This window comes from Colobus angolensis, unplaced genomic scaffold, assembly GCF_000951035.1.
Source record: "Colobus angolensis palliatus isolate OR3802 unplaced genomic scaffold, Cang.pa_1.0 Scaffold24, whole genome shotgun sequence".
Lineage (NCBI taxonomy): Eukaryota > Metazoa > Chordata > Mammalia > Primates > Cercopithecidae > Colobus > Colobus angolensis.
Genome location: NW_012115599.1, coordinates 11,645,466 through 11,661,921, shown reverse-complemented (window position 1 = coordinate 11,661,921; position 16,456 = coordinate 11,645,466). Strand labels below are relative to the sequence as shown.

Below are 16,456 nucleotides of genomic sequence, written 5' to 3'. Positions count from 1 at the left end.
GGAAGGGAGGGGAGGGGAGGGGAGGAAAGGAAAGGAAAAGAAAGAAAGATAAGAAAAAGAAACGGGGAAACTTTTAGAGTGGAGGAACTAATCTATATTATCATAGACATTACATAGGTAAACATTTGTCAAAACTCATCAAACTATATACTTAAATGGGTGCATTTTATTGTATGTAAATTATGCCCCCGTAAAGTTGATTTAAAACACACAGTGTGTGTGTGTACTTACTAGTCTGGTACATTATGTTTCTACTTCTGTCTGTTCTTTTGTTTTTTGTTTTTTGAGACAGTCTCGCTCTATCGCCCAGGCTAGAGTGCAGTGGTGCAATCACAGTTCACTGTAACCTTGAACTCCTGGCTCATGATCCTCCTACTTAGGCCTCCCAAGTTGCTGGGACTACAGGTGCGTACAATCACACTGGGCTAATTAAAAAAAAAAAAAATGTAGAAACAGCATGTCCCTATATTGCCTAGGCTGGCCTCAAACTTCTGGGCTCAAGCAATCCTCCCACTTCAGCCTCCCAAAGTGCTGGGATTATAGGCATGAGCCACCACACGGGGCCTCTCTGTATTTTCTAGAAAATAGCTTGCAAATAATTGTTTGTTACCCGCTCTCTATTTTCCCTTTATCCCCTGCACCAAAGTGAATTAAGCCCGTCACCTGGAATTTGTAACTATTAAGGCCAACTCCATCATCTCAGCCCTTGCCACAGAGATGTTTGTTTGTTTCCATTTTACAGGGGAATCTTAGAGAAGGCTTTTGTAGAATGGGAGGTGTCAGGAGAAAGCCCCAGAAGTGGGTAAGGAGGGTAAGTATGGTAAGGTGGTAGTTATCTTGCAGGGAGATACACCTGGAAGTTCAAAGAGAAGCATGGAGGCCCTCGTGGTTTGCTAAGGAACAGCTCATAGGGCCTGGCACTAGGAAAGGGCCCAGGCTCCGTTTCATAAGGCAATCCCCTCACTACCTGCCCCTTCACAGCAAGGAGCCAGATTTGTCTACCATCCCAGCCTAGTTCCCAGAGGTCTGAGGGCTGCCATTGCATAGCTAGATGCTGCTTTCACCCTGGCATGCAAACCACCAACAGGTATCTCCCAAGCCTGGCAACGTGCAGGGTGGTAAGCTGGCTCCGCTCAGGGAGATGCTGAGGCACCAGTGCCTCGTCTTCTGAGACTCACTTCTGACGGCAGGAACTGGGCCGACCCTTGAACTGAAGCTGGCTGTGTGGCCTGGTCACTCCCCAAAACTATTTAGTAAACTCTCATCACAGTTTTGCTGTCCTGTCCAGGTCCTGTGGGCACAAAGCAAAACTAATTTTATCCCAAAGCCGGGTGTGGTGGTGGGCGCCTGTAGTCCTAGCTACTCGGGAGGCTGAGGTGGGAGGATCACTTGAGCCCAGGAGGTTAAGACTGCAGTGAGCCATGATCACCCTACTGCACTCCAGCCCAGGCGACAATGCAAGATCTGGTTCCTGTGCCCCCCTCCCCCGCCCCCCAAAAAAAAGAAGAAGAAGAAGAAAGAAAGAAAAAATCTTATAACAAGAGGCCAGTATCAGTAGAGTGGGCATAAGTGGGGAGGGGCAAAAAGAGGGGAGTGATTCCTTGGGGCATGTGGTGAGTGAGAAGGATGTGGCTCAGGTCAACGGGAGCCACACTTGTTGAGGGAACCCTAGGACTAGAATGCAGCAGCAACCAAGGCCAAATCCTGTGGCCTAGAAGAGGGACAGCCCAACGGAATTTTGCCTCATTATGAAGACAGTTGGATCCAGTGACAATATTAGCTAATGTCTACTAAGCACTTAATGAAGCTGGTGGTCTAGATGGTCTAAGGTGCCTTAACTAATTTAGTCTCCAACAACAACCTTATGAGGTAGACACTACCACCCTTTGACAGTTAAGGAAATGGAGGCACAGAGGTTTTAAAAGACCTGCCCTTCTAGCAAGCGGCAGAGCTGTGACGTATACGCTAAGCCACAACACCTCTCAGAAGTCAGTGTAGGAGGCTGAAGCAGCTTAGCTGGAGGGTGGGGACCCAGGGATCAGCAAACACTCCTGCCCTGGGGATTCTCATGTGAGCTTTTTCCCAGACTTAAGTGCTCAATTTGCATAAAGGGTAGCAGAGAATGTAAAAAGCAACCACTTGTCCAAAACTGTGCAGCCACCCAGGAGGGCTGTGACCTGCGTCACACCCTCACATCCTCTCTCCCCTGCCTCCCTGTCCTGCCTGTCCAACTACTAAGCCTTGGGGTCCAAATATTTTCTTGACTTCCTGCCCTTCTCCCTTCCTTCTGACTGTCAAAATCTGTCAAGACTCAGCCCAAATCTCACCTCTTCCAGAAATCCCTCACAGACATCCCTGATTGGAACAATCTGTCCCCAGTCCATCCACTGAGACATGAGGCTCTTTCAACGGAGGCCTGGGGTCACTTCTCAGTGGGTCTGTCTCCCTGGGGGCATAAAACCACAGGGCTTGCTTAGTAAGGGGCTGACACCCATCCATGGTTAAGCAGGTCCTTAGGGGGTTATGAGGACATCTCTCTTCACTGACTTAAAAAATCTTAGGCGGCCGGGCGTGGTGGCTCACACCTGTAATCCCAGCATTTTGGGAGGCTGAGGTGGGTGGATCACCTCAGGTCAGGAGTTCAAGACCAGCCTGGCCAACATGGTGAAACCCCATCTCTACTAAAAATGCAAAAATCAGCTGGGCATGATGGTGCCTGCCTCCGGGGTTCAAGCAATTCTCCTGCCTCAACCTCCTGAGTAGCTGGGATTACAGGCGCCTGCCACCACACCCTGCTAATTTTTGTATTTTTAATAGAGACAGGGTTTCAGGGTAATCCTGAATCCCAGCTACTCAGGAGGCTAAGGCAGAATCACTTGAACACAGGAGCAGAGGTCGTGCCACTGCACTCCCGCCTGGGTGACAGAGCAAGACTCAGTTTCAAAGAAAAGAAAAGAAAAATCTTAGGCTTGGAGATTCACATAAATTCTATTTAAAAAGCAAGATGGGCTGGGCAAGGTGGCTCACGCCTGTAATTCCAATGATTTGGGAGGCTGAGGAGGGAGGACTGCTTGAGCCCAAAAGGTCCAGGCTGCAGTGAACTGTGATCATGCCACCACGCTCCCACGTGGGCAACAGAGTGAGACTCAGAAAACAAAACAAAACAAAACAAAACAAAACAACAAAAAATAAGGCCAGACACGGTGCCTCATGCTTCTAATCCCAGCACTTTGGGAGATTGAGGTGAGCAGATCACCTGAGGTCAGGGGATTGAGACTAGCCTGGCCAACATGGTGAAACCCTGCCTCTACTAAAAATACAAAAATTAGCAGGGTGTGGTGGCAGGTGCCTGCTTAAACCCGGGAGGCAGGAGAATTGCTTGAACCCGGGAGGCAGAGGTTGCAGTGAGCTGAGATGGAGACATTGCACTCCAGCCGGGGTGACAAGAGTGAAACTCTGTCTCAAAAAAAAAAAAAAAAAAAAAAAGATGTATAGGATTTTACTCTCAAAATGTGTTTTCTTCAAAAATATTCTGTGTTCTGCTGGGCGTGGTGGCTCATGCCTGTAATCACAACACTTTGGGAGGCCGAGGTGGGCAGATCACCTGAGGTCAGGAGTTTGAGATCATTCTGGCATCTGTGTGGAGAATGGAGAGAAAAGGATGGCATAAACCTGAAGGTGAGATCCTTCCAGCCCCTGTGCCATTAGAAACCCTGGGAGGGAAGTGGTAAGAAACGCCAAGGCAGTGGTGGTGAGGCCTGAAGGAGGGGTTGGATGGAAACGATGGGACAAGAATAACCCCTGGGATGTGAGGACTGATTGGATGGGGTAGGGGAGGGCAGAATCTAGGGTGGCCCAAAAGTTTCTGTCCTGGGCTGCCATGTGACATTAGTTACCAAGATAGGGGAGACAGCTGGGGGCAATGGCTCGAATCTGTAATCCCAGCAACTCAAGAGGCCAAGGTAGGAAGATTACTGGAGGCCAGGAGTTCGAGCCCAGCCTGGGCACAAGGTAGGGAGACCTCATCTCTAAAAACATTTTTAAAAATAAGCTGGGTGAGGGCCGGGCGCAGTGGCTCAAGCCTGTAATCCCGGTACTTTGGGAGGCCAAGGCGGGTGGATCATCTGAGGTCGGGAGTGCAAAACCAGCCTGACCAACATGGAGAAACCCCATCTCTACTAAAAATACAAAAATTAGCTGGGCATGGTGGCACACACCTGTAATCCCAGCTACTTGGGAGGCTGAGGCAGGAGAATCGCTTGAACCCAGGAGGCAGAGGTTGCAGTGAGCCAAGACTGTGCCACTGCACTCCAGTCTGGGCAACAGAGCGAGACTTGGTCTCAAAAAAAAAAAAAAAATTAGCTGGGTGTGGTGGCACACACCTATAGTCCTAGGTACTCGAGAGTCCAAGGTGGGAGAATCACTTGAGCCCAAGAGTCCAAGGTTGCAGTGAGCTATGATTGTGCCACTGCACTCCAGTCTGGGCAACAGAGACCCTGACTCTAAAATAAAAACAAAATAGGGAAGACAACAGGAAGATCAGGCAAGTGGCAGTGTCTGTATGCTCTGGGAGGGGTGGGCAGAGGTGATGGCCTCAGTGTGCAGCACGTTGTGTTTGAATTCCACTCTCAGGAGTTCTTCTGCCTACGTGATGTTCCCCAGTCTCTCACACCAAGACACACACACCCTTAGAAGACAGTTACTGTGTCTTGTGATTTCTGTGACACCCCTCACCCTTCCTACCTGCCCCAACCCATCCCAGGCACGTGCTCTGTACTCAGTGACTGCAGCTGAATCGGGTTTAATTGAATCCAAGCTTCCTCCCTGCCCAACTCTCAAGATCTGGTAACTGGGTCGCAAACATTTTCCCCTACCTGGCTGGTCTCTGGATTTCTGCTGTGCTGCCCTGAAGGAGTCTGAGAGAAGCCACCCTTCTGTTGAAGGGGTCTAGACAGCTTGGAACCCTGCTGCCAGTCCCAAAGCTGCCACATCAACCTTGGGACTGAGCCCTCTTCCAAGCCTTCCCACCTCCCCATAGGGGAGAGCATGGGCCTGGGGCATCTGCAGCAATGGGAAGAATGGATGGGCTGGAGGGAGGAGTGTGGCAGTGAGAGGAAAGACCAGCCTTGTGTTTACTGCTCTCACCAAACCTCAGCTCCTTGGAGACCTTTGTTCCTAGAAGTGATGGAATCCTTACCCTGCCCCCGCCCCCATCCCCATTCCTACCAGGCACCCAAACAAGGTGCTGTCCCAGAGTAAACCCACAGCTCTTGTGCACTCTCTCATTCCCATAGGGCCATCAGTAGGAAAAATTAATAGAAAAGACTCCAGTTGGATATAAAGCCAGAGGCAGCTAGGAACCAGCAACTGAGCCCACATTTCCCCTACAGCGTCCTCAGCTCAAGGCGTGTGAGCTAGGCTTGCCTGAGAGCTGAGGGTGGAGAGGAGCCCCCTAGCATGAGACAGTGTGTGTTGTGTGTGCCTGTGCGCCCGTGTGTTCATGTATGTGTGAGTGTGTGCTCCATGTGCACGTGTGTTTGTGGGGCTATGTGCCCATGTATGCATCTGTGTGTATGCATGCATGTGTCCACATCTGTGTTGCCCGTTATGCGCCCATGTGCATGTCTGTGTGCGCCCTGTGTGTATGTGCAATGAATGTGCACCCGTGGCAACGCCCACCCACGGGAGGGCAGGGGAGCTGTGGGAGCAGTGGGGGACATTTTCGCAAACTTGCTGTTGTAGGCAGGCAGATAGGAGTGGGTCTGGATATGGTTGTGGGAACAGGAGTCATGTGTTTGTGGTGGAAGGAGGATTTCTGCTCGGGTGTTGGTGAATGAGGACTGGACGACTGAGGTGGGGCAGCTGTGCTTCTGGCTGAGGCCCCGCCGTCCTTCCTGGGGTCACCTCCCAGGGCAGCCACCTTTGCCAGAAGTGCCCAAGTTTGATGCTCCAGCCTGGGCTGGCATGGCCAGCAGAAAGCACAATGTCTTGGAGGCCCAGCAGAAGGATGGCATCAGTCTCTGAATGTTGAAAAGGGGCATGTGAAAGTGTAGGGCGGGAGGAATAAATCCCTTCAATTCCTCCAAAAGTGACTGACCCCGTCTCCCTGGAAGGCTGTGCCCTAGGATGGGAGGGTTAAAAATGGAGGAGGCTCTGTTCTGGTAGTGGAGACCTGGGTGACACCACTCCCCAGATGCCCAAGGACTGGGGGGCCTCTGGGGGTGGCATTTGAATTAGGCCAGAAATGATTAGGAGAATGTCAGAGGAAGGAAGTGGGAGGGGAAGGGGGCATTCCAGGCGGCAGAAACAACCCGAGCAAAGGCACAGAGGCAGGAAAATACAGGGTGTGCTTGTGAGAGCCAGAGGTCCTCTGCAAGCTGCCTCCAGCGTGTTCATGGAATAAAGCTGAGACCCAGAGAGGAAGTGTTTCTAAGACCTAGCAGTAGAAATAAGGTCCTCTTACTCCAGGTCAGTGCTTTTTGTTACCCTAAAAAGCTTGCAGGAGGGAACACTGGGGATTTGGCTGTTGGTTTGGTTTCCTTTGCTTTCTTATCCCCTTCTAGGGCTAAATCAGGGATCCCTGTTCTTTGCCTTCCTCTGTCAGCAGCTAGCTGTGTGATTCTGAATAAGTCACTTCCCCTCTCGGGGCCCCTCATCTCCAACATGAAGGAGGTATAAGGCCTGGCCTCACCTGGGAATGCCAACTTGGACTCCATAGCAAGCTAAAATGTGACTTAGTTATCCTCCTATCCCCAGCACCTGGCAGAATCTACAGCACGACATAGGTGCTCAAATAACTGTTTCTGAATGAAGAAAGGAAGGAAAGAATGAAAAGCATCGTAGGCCGGGCGCGGTGGCTCACGCCTGTAATCCCAGCACTTTGGGAGGCCAAGACTGGCGGATCACGAGGTCAGGAGATGGATACCATCCTGGCTAACACGGTGAAACCCCGTCTCTACTAAAAATACAAAAAATTAGCCGGGCGAGGAGGCCGGCGCCTGTAGTCCCAGCTACTCGGGAGGCTGAGGCAGGAGAATGGCGTGAACCCGGGAGGCGGAGCTTGCAGTGAGCCGAGATCGCGCCACTGCACTCCAGCCTGGGCGTCTGAGCGAGACTCCGTCTCAAAAAAAAAAAAAAAAAAAAAAAAGTAAAGCATCGTGACTCTTCCCTAGCACTCTATTTTGACAGCCTCAGCCTCTCCCCTCCCCAGAGGCAGGACAAAGGATGTAGGAGTCCCAGACCTTGAAGAGGAAGGCAAGAAAAACAAATAACCTAACTACACAGGGGCCCTAAACTCTCCCTCTGGGGGGATGCCCCTGAGAGAACCTTTCCTTGCAGCCCTGGCCTTGCTGAAACTGTGCAGTGGGGAGGGCCGGGAGGAGGGGCAGGGACCTCTAGCAGAACAGGAGGCAGCTAGCTGGGCCTGAGCCACGGCTGGCCCTACCCTTGCCCCCTCCCAACTCACAGCCTTTCTGCTCCAAGAAGTGTCCCAAGCCCTCTGGTCCCAACCCTGAGGTGTTGGGCTGAGTCTGAAACCTCCTGTTTCCCAGGCCAATGATACCTTCATTTTTTTCCAGTTCCAGTAACCCCCTTTTTTGAGGCCTCCCTTTCATGTTAAGAACTTTATTGCTCATTTCCCTCTTCTATGACAGCAGCTGTATTTCTTTTAACTTTGTAAAACACACACATGATCTATGGTGATAGATAGAAATCAGAATCAGTTGCCTCTGTGGTGGAGACTGACTGGAAGAGGGCACAAAGGAATTTGGAGGTGGTGAAAATGTCTGAAATCTTGATCTAGGTGATGGTTACATGGGCAGATATATTTGTCAAAATTCATCAAGTTGTACACTTAAGATTTGTGCATTTTACTGTATGCGGAATGTATGTACATTATACCTCATCAAGTACTGCTAGCATCTAAAAGATACACATACGGAAAAATACACGGAATGGACATGCTCAGTTTAATGAATTATTTAGCCAGTGCCTGTGAAACACCACCCACAATGCCTGGTGCCCCTGTGTAGTCCACAGAGCCTGGCTATAACCAAACAGTTTCCCAGGGACCCCAACACCCACACCTCGACTCCAGACACTGTGTGCCTCTGGCTTCCCAGATTCATGGAAACACAGAGACCAGGAATGGGGCAGAGCCCATACATAGGCTTTGGAACCTAGAATTTCCCATCAGTTCAACCCCAAGCTTGACTGCAACTCCCATTCTAGTGAATTGAAGGAACAGAAAACACACCATTTCCCCTTTCTGGGAGGGGGGTTTCCATACCCGGCCTCCTCTGTTGAGTCTTGGTTGGGGGTTGGGGGTTGTCCCTAGTTAAAGTCAAGGAGAACTGTGCCTTCCCTGCATCCCTGCTAAAAATAACCCGAGGCAGTGTTGCTGCCACTGAGCAGCAGGAAGGACAGAGTCATGTTTTGCTTTAAACCTAGAAGCAGCTCGGCAGTTGGGGGCTAGGGCGGGGTGGGAGAGCAGGCTAGGGATCTGAGAACCCTGGCTGTGCTCTGTGCACCCCCACCCCCAGCTGCAGCTGGTCTTCCGGGGGTGCCTGGGAGGGGTGTGTGTGTTAGCGTGTGCACGCGCATGTGTGGTGACAGGGCCTCCCAGCAGCAGAGCAGGAAGCCAGGGAAGGCTGGGAATGGGTGGGGAGGGGTCTCTGTCCTGCTAACTGGAGCATGCAGCTGGAGGGCCCGGCGTCACGTACTCCATGGGGTCCCTACCTCCTCTGAGAAGCGTTCTGTCCCTGCAGCCCACGCCAGGCTCCCTGGGGGTCGGAGAGGCTAGCCTTCTGCAGCGTGGCCGCCTGCCCCTCGGGGGCTCCTTGAACACACAGGGCTGGGGATTGTCGCTTCGTAGTCCCTGTCTGTGTCTGGCTTCTGCTCTGCCCAAAGAGATTGTGAGGTCCTCAAGGGTGGGTGCAGTCCGGCAGTGAGGAATTTCCCTGGAAACAGGAAGTACAAGATGTGTCAATGTAGGATCCTAGCAGAGGAGTGAGAGGCTGGGTAAAGGGAAGGGAAGAGGCCCTCCTGGCTGCTCACTCTTGCTCTCTCCTCCCACCACTCCCCTGCCTGTCTCATGCATCAGAGGCCTCACATTGTTGGTCTCTGTTTCTCTGTGCATGTTTTGGGTCCCCAGCTGCTTGGAGCCACCATCATCCTGCAGTTGGCCTCCATTTCCCAAGGTAACAATAAAGAAGAATCACCATTAATTTCACAGGTACCCCATTCCGGGCACTGTGCTGACCCTGATGTGGATGATCTCATTTAATCCTCCCAGCAAGCCTGTGATATTGGAATGATTACAATTCCTCCCTATTTACAAATTAGGAAACTGAGGCTTAAAGTGGTGAAATGCTAGTCTAGGATCCCACTGGTAGTACATGACAAAGACAAGGCTTGAAGTCATGTTATGTAACACAAAGCATGTCCAAGATGACTGTCCAGGAGACAGTAAGAATTTTAGGGCCGGGCACGGTGGCTCACGCCTGTCATCCCAGCACTTTGGGAGGTTGAGGTGGGTGGATCACCTGAAGTCAGGAGTTTGAGACCAGGCTGGCCAACATGGTGAAACCCTGTCTCTATTAAAAATACAAAAATTAGCCAGGCGTGGTGGCAGGCACCTGTAATCTCAGCTGCTTGGGAGGCTGAGGCAGGAAAATTGCTTGAACCGGAGAGGTGGAGGTTGCAGCGAGCTGAGATCGTGCCACTGCACTCCAGCCTGGGAAACATGGGAAACAGAGTGAGACTCTATCTTAAAAAAAAAAAAAAAAAAGAATTTTAGAAATTTGACCATTCTAGATAATTTAGGACACATGGTTGCTGAACTTGATGCTTTTATTTAAAAAAAAAAACACACATACATGCACACACCCCAAAATACCCCAAAAATAGTGGCTTTTTTTTTTTTTTTGATGGAGTTTCGCTCTTGTTGCCCAGGCTGGAGTGCAATGGCATGCTCTCGGCTCACCACAATCTCCGCCTCCTGGGTTCAAATGATTCTCCTGCCTCAGCCTCCCGAGTAGCTGGGACCACAGCCATGTGCTACCACGCCCGGCTAATTTTGTATTTTTAGCAGAGATGGGGTTTCTCCATGTTGGTCAGGCTGGTCTCGAACTCCTGACCTCAGGTGATTTGCCCGCCTCGGCCTCCCAAAGTGCTGGGATTACAGACGTGAGCCACCATGCCCAGCCGACAATAGTGGCTTTACAGCCAAAATGTGTACTCCCAGTTGTGATTCTGACCAGCAAACTAAGCTTCCTGACCAAGCCTCAGTTTCCATCTCTACAAAATGGGTATAATAATCCTTGCAGAGGATTACTGAAGAGTGGTGGATTTGAACCCAGTGTTTTTTCTAAACCTGGAAAACACAAAGCTCTTTCATGACTTGAGGACTTTGCATGCGCTGTGCTGTTTCCTGTGCCTGAAACCCTCAGCCTGCAGATGTTCACATGACTGGTTTGTTCTTGTCAACCAGGTCTCAGCTCAAACATAACCTTCCTCAGAGCAGCCTTCCCTGACTACTCAGCAGACGCCCATCACACTCCATTGCATCCCTGTTTCATTTTCTTATTTGCACATATCGTGATCTGAAATTTTCTTTCTTATTTGTTCTGTTTGGTTTTTTATGGCCTGTCCCCTTCCCAACTGCCAAGGATATACGTTTCTTGAAAGCTGGAACCTCTGTGGGGTTTAATGACCCATTCATGGTGCTCAGAGCAGCACCTGGCAAACATCAGAGCTTGCTAAACATTTATGAATGAATGAATGAGCTTTGGAAATAGCATTATATTTAAGTGACTAACTCTCACAGGCCTTGCTGAGGGCTGTGAATGTGGGCTAATGGGGGATCAGAGGAGAATGCTTTGGGCCTGGCTCTGACCCAGGCTCAGCTCTGAAGCTCCCGGGCTGCAGGGAACCATGAGGCTGCCTGGGCTTCCGGCTGCTCCAGGATAAAGGTCAACTCTTGTTGGAACACGAGGTTCTGCACCATCTGGGCTTGCCTGCCTCTGGCCTCATCTCCCCGGGCTCTCCAACCTGCACTCCATGTCCAGCCAGACCAAACAACTCCCAGTGCCCACCGGAGAGCACCGGGCTGCTTCACGCCTGTATGCTTTTGTACACACTGTTCCTTCTACCTGGAACGCCCTGCACCCTTGCTCTGCCTGGCCAGTTCCTCTCTCCCTGAACCTTCTGCTCTGGTCACACCCAGTCCCCAACTTCCCAAGACATTATAATGATCTGTTTTTAAGTAAACCAGGGACTCAGACTTCCCAAGTAGCCCATAGGAGGGCAGCGACCAGGTTTTGTATCCCCAGTTTGTAGCACAATACTTGGCACACACACACAGTAGGTGCTTAATAAATGCTCAGGCATGGCCAGGCGTGGTGGCTCACACTTGTAATCCCAGCACTTTGGGAGGCCAAGGTGGGTGAATCATGAGATCAGGAGATCGAGATCATCCTGGCCAACACAGTGAAATGCCGTCTCTACTAAAAATAAAAAAAAAATTAGCCGGGGGTGGTGGCGGGCGCCTGTAATCCCAGCTACTTGGGAGGCTGAGGCAGGAGAATTGCTTGAATACAGGAGGCGGAGGTTGCAGTGAGCTGAGATCACACCACAGCACTCCAGCCTGGGCAACAGAGAGAGACTCTGTCTCAAAAAATAAATAAATAAAAATAAAAATAAATAAAGAAATGCTCAGGCACAGATGTTAGACTTTGGTTCCTAGGGCATTAACTCAATTCCTGGGACACACAGTAGGTGCTCCATAAGTACCCACTGGATTAACAAGGCTGAGCAATCTGACACTGGAAGCAGCTTAGGACAAGGTGAGGCATAGGGCATGGGGGTAGGAAAAAATGGAAGATGCTTCCTGGGAAACAAGATGGTGTCAGAGGGAAGAAGGCAGAAGGGATCTTGGGAAATTCCCAGAAGACTGGAAATACAAAAAGCAAAAATAAAAAGTAAACACAGATAGATGGAGGCAAACAGGACTCTCAGTGAACAAGGAGAGAGAAATTCAGAAGGAAAGATAAACAAAGAAAAATGAACTCAGAGAAAGGAGAAGGTCAGAAAGACAAAATGTGCCCATGAAAGCCATAGAGGACAGATTGCCAGAGACCAGGACAGACCAACTAAATACATTATGTCTGGTGTTCCTGCTTCATCCCCTGGGGGTAGGCAGATAAGGTTGGCATGGGCAGTGTGGTGCTGTGGTCCCTTCCTTGGGTGATAGGGCTGAGTGAAAGCCCACACATCATCAGGACATCTTGGAAAACTTTTCCTCTCTTAGCTCAGGAGAGGCCCTGTGATAGGAAACAAAGCACCCCAGACAGCAACTACAAACCTAGTTTCTTGCCCTTAGGCATGCAACTTAGCTGCTCTTGCCTCAGTTTTCCCAGCAGGAAAGTGGGTCTGATTCTTACTTTAGAGGCATATTAAGATCATACTGAGTTAAGGCAGGTATATTAAATGTACACAGCCTGATACAAATGCCAGGGGTTGACATAATGGTAGTGCTTTCTCCCAAAGGCCTGCTGTGAACAGGTCCTAAGAGAGGCTGTGTCACTGTCACTGGGTGCTGCAGACAGACCTGACTTCAGAGCCCCGGAACCCAGGCTCAGCCCTCGGTTTCTGGATCCCAGAGCCAAATCAATACAACCAGGCAGTTTATTCCTGGGTGAAGGGTGAGGGGCAGCAGGCATGCCAGGCAGCCAAGAGACATACGGAGCCCACAGCCAGCAGGCCTGTCTGTCCAACTCCACTGCTGAGACTGTCCTCTGGGGCCTTGCTAGCATCCAGATTGCTGCCTGTCAAATGGGCTAAAAACAATTTTCTAGCTGTCAGATCACACCTCAAGGCATGTAGGAGCTCCAAGGAGGCAGAGTTCTCCTTCATTTGAAGGGAGGAGGGAGTAAGACTGGAGGCTTGAGAAATGGAGGATTTGCATTTTAGGTACATAATCTGCACAAACTCAAAGACTATTTTGAAGTGCTGGCTTTGGCCAGGTGTGATGGTGCACACCTGTAATCCCAGCTACTTGGGACGTTTACGCAGGAGGCTGAGGTGGGAGGATTGCTTGAGTCCCAGAGGTTGAGGCTACAGTGAGCCATGATCTCCCCACTGTACTCCAGCTTGGGCAACAGGGTGAGACCTTGTCTCAAAAAAAAAAAAAAAAAAAGTGCTGGCTTTGGTGTCAGAGAGACCTGAGTGTGAATCTCAGCTGAGCTCTGTTGTTTTTCTGAGCCTCAGTTTCCTTAACTGTCAAAGAGGGCTAACAATAGCGTCCACACCCCAGAATTGTTCTGAGGAGTAAATGAGATCCTGTAAAGAAAGACCTGAACCTCAACCTTGGGTCTAGTAGTGAGTCTCCTGTGCCACAGTCTTTGGGTTCCAAACACTGGTGGGGGTTGCTGTGCAGAGATAATTCTCCATATAAGCAATCAAGATTAGCCATCGATGTGAATAATAATATCCCATGCTCCTGCGGGAGGAAGGCCAGATCATAAACGTATTGGTCTCTCAATATCTAAGCCACTTTGAGGAGATTAAACTGGTCACAACTCAGAAAATTATTGAGAAATCATCAAGCGTCAAATTCCATTAAGAATGTGTGACTCCTGCGGGTGACAATATAGGTAGATTCCCCTCCCTGCCGCCAGGCCCCCACCTCTGCCTCTGTTCTCTGTGACTGACAAGGAAGGATCCATGATGACCAGGTCTGCCAATCTTTTGGAGGCAACTTACACAGTGCTGTCACTGGGCTTGTCTAGCTGGGCTAGATAAGCGCTTGTCATAGTGCTTGTCTAGCTGGGCTGGGGAATATTGTTAAAATGCTTGGGAAACAAGGCTAGCAAGGGGAGAGGGATCAGCCTCAAGGGTCCAGAGAAACTCCAGACCTGGTGTGGAGATTCCACAGCTCTAGAGGCAGTTTCAAGGCTGGGTGATGGGAGAAAAGACTGGGGACTTCACCCTTCTGGAGTCTAACTTCTACAGGGTCTCTCTGCACCTCACCCTCCCACCCCCAGCAAGAGTTTAGAACCTAAAGACTGGGAGTGGGAAGCAGGAGACTCATTTCTTGATCCATGGGGGGTTGGGGAGCCCAAGTGGAAGATGGGGAGATGAGAGCAGGGGTAACTGACAGCAGGATGCCACAGCTAAAGAAGGAAGTATAAATATAAAGCGGCCAGTGTAGGACTGGACGGAGGCCATATGAAACACACGGTACATTCCGGCCCCAGCGTAACAAACTGTACCAGCCTTTTTGAGAGCTGTGAGCACTAAAAAGGGGAGGGAAGAGAGCAGAGGTTCCTTCGAGGTTGGCCCTGCCTCCTCCTTCCCCACTTCTCCCACAGCTGGGGCACCGCAGGGAAAGTCCTGATGTTCCTTTTGCAACCACAGGAAACCTACCATCCCTGCTCACACTCTGTACCCTGTTCCTCTCAGCAGCTCCAGACTGGGAGGGAGCAATAAGTGTGTATGCATGGGGTGTTTGGGGGAATGTGGGGTGCAGACAGCCACAGCAGCCTAGGTGACACCCGGAAAGGTGGCAAACATCACTTGGATACTGACTAGAAGTCACAGCCTGTAAGGGCTGCAAGAGAGGCACAGATGACCGCGAGGAAGTGCCTTGTCCAAGGTCACACAGGCAGTTGTTCACCAGGGTGGGACCAGAGTGCATCCAGAACTAGGCAGCGCTGGGCAGCTCTCTTGGGTGTAGTATGTAGGAGTGGTAGGCCAGAGAACAGACAGGGCCCAGGGACTGAGGGTGGGGAGCCCAGATCCAAGGCTGCCTCTATGCTCTGGTTGGCTTTGGGAAGGCGGGCCTGGCTTGGGCACCGTCCCCTCCAAGCCTCCCAATCCTATGCCCCCAACCTTAAATATTAGAGATAATGCATGTGAAGTGCCTAGCGTGGAGGTTGTTTTGTGGTGATGTCAACCAGAATGAGTCACATCCACCCCTCCCCTCTCCTCCTCCTCCACACACACATAGCTCAAGGCCTAGAACCTCCTGGGATCTTTCTCCCATATCACCACCTTCTTTCTTCTGAGTCCCTATAGCTATTACACACATTTGGTACTCACCACCTGCTGGCTTGGGTTATTATTTAACCTAACATGCAGTGTGTTTGTCTCTTCAATTGCCCAAGGGGAGGATATCATTTCAATACACCCAATATTTATTGAACATGAACTCCGGTGCCGAGCCTGGCCTGTGGGGGATGAGTTGGAATGGTGGCGGGAGGCGGGGGCAGTAGAGGAGAGGGCTCAAAGAAGAAGCAGACTTTGTTTCTGCCTCAAGGACTTTCTAATCTGGTTAGAAGAACAGGATTAGTAAACAGATAGCTAGAATATGAGACAGGCCACATGCTGTGCCGTGAGAAAGGTACAAACTGAGTGTGCTGGGCGTTCAGAGGAGACGGGAATCAGATTTGGCTGGCACTGTTTCAAGGAAGCTTTATGAATTGGAGCAGCAGAGATGGGTAGACAGGGAGGACGGGCACTCCTGGCATGAGAAATGGCACAGCAAACTGTGGAGGTGGGAAGGAGGGAGAACAAAGGACTTCAGGACTGTGTCTTAACCTCACAGTGACATTCGCTAGCAGGACCCAACACAGAGCCTTCCTCATGGCAGACGTGCTATATAAATGCTTTGTCCCCTCCTTGGTTTGGAGAGAGTGGGATCTTTAGGACCAGCACTTAGTGATGTCTTTCCACAGAAGGATGGGTAAGGAGAAAACGTGGCTCTGAATAAACCGGGGGTTTGGAGCGAAACACAGGAAAGGGTCAGATTCCAGGGTCAGCTTGGGGTCGTCTTCCTTGGCCTTGCCCTTCTTCCACCCTGTCGTCCACACCCACCCGCCAGTGTCTGGGCTCTCCCTACTCCCGGCGTCCTGCCAGGGATTTCCCAAACCGTCCAAAAGGGCTGGGCTTGGTTTGCCAGCCCCGGGAATCCCTGGAGTCTCCGTGTTCCAGGCTGCTGTGAAGGATCAGGCAAGGGAGGCTAGGAAAGGGGAGGCTCCTCCTGGGGATTGCTTGAATTGGCCCCCTCAACACGGGCTTCCGTTGTCACATGACTGCGTCCCAGGTCTCGCAAGTCTGGGGCTGGCGAGCTCCAGCTATCCTCCTCTTGCCTCCTGGACTGAGCGCTGGAGAGCGCTGGCGGCAGCCTGGGTGGCTCCTTCTGCTCGTAGAGCTCCCCACACCTGCTCCCTCCCCCAGCTGTGCTAATCCAGGCGCCACCCAAGCCTGGGGTACCCAAGCAGGGGCAAATGGGGGATGGCTAGGCCTGGGTGCTCCAAGGCCGGTGAGTGGGCAGGGCTGCGGGGCCCACGCGCACCCCGGAGATTGCTCGCCAGCCCCTGCCCCAGCGTACAATCGCATGGTTGCGGCGGCCGGGAGGCTGCGCGCCGAGCGCAAGCCGCGAGCACAAACAGGGCGA

The 16,456-nt window shown here is 51.2% G+C and overlaps 1 protein-coding gene across 2 annotated transcripts in view; it reads right to left on the bottom strand.

Annotated features, from left to right (window-relative positions):
• FKBP5 (FK506 binding protein 5) overlaps positions 1-16,456 on the bottom strand; it is a 165,625-nt gene that overhangs the window by 148,592 nt on the left and 577 nt on the right. For both annotated transcript variants that reach the window (XM_011945378.1, XM_011945379.1), the window contains exon 2: positions 8,737-8,957. The gene's annotated coding sequence lies outside the window, so the exon portion shown is untranslated. The remainder of the gene's footprint in view (positions 1-8,736; positions 8,958-16,456) is intronic.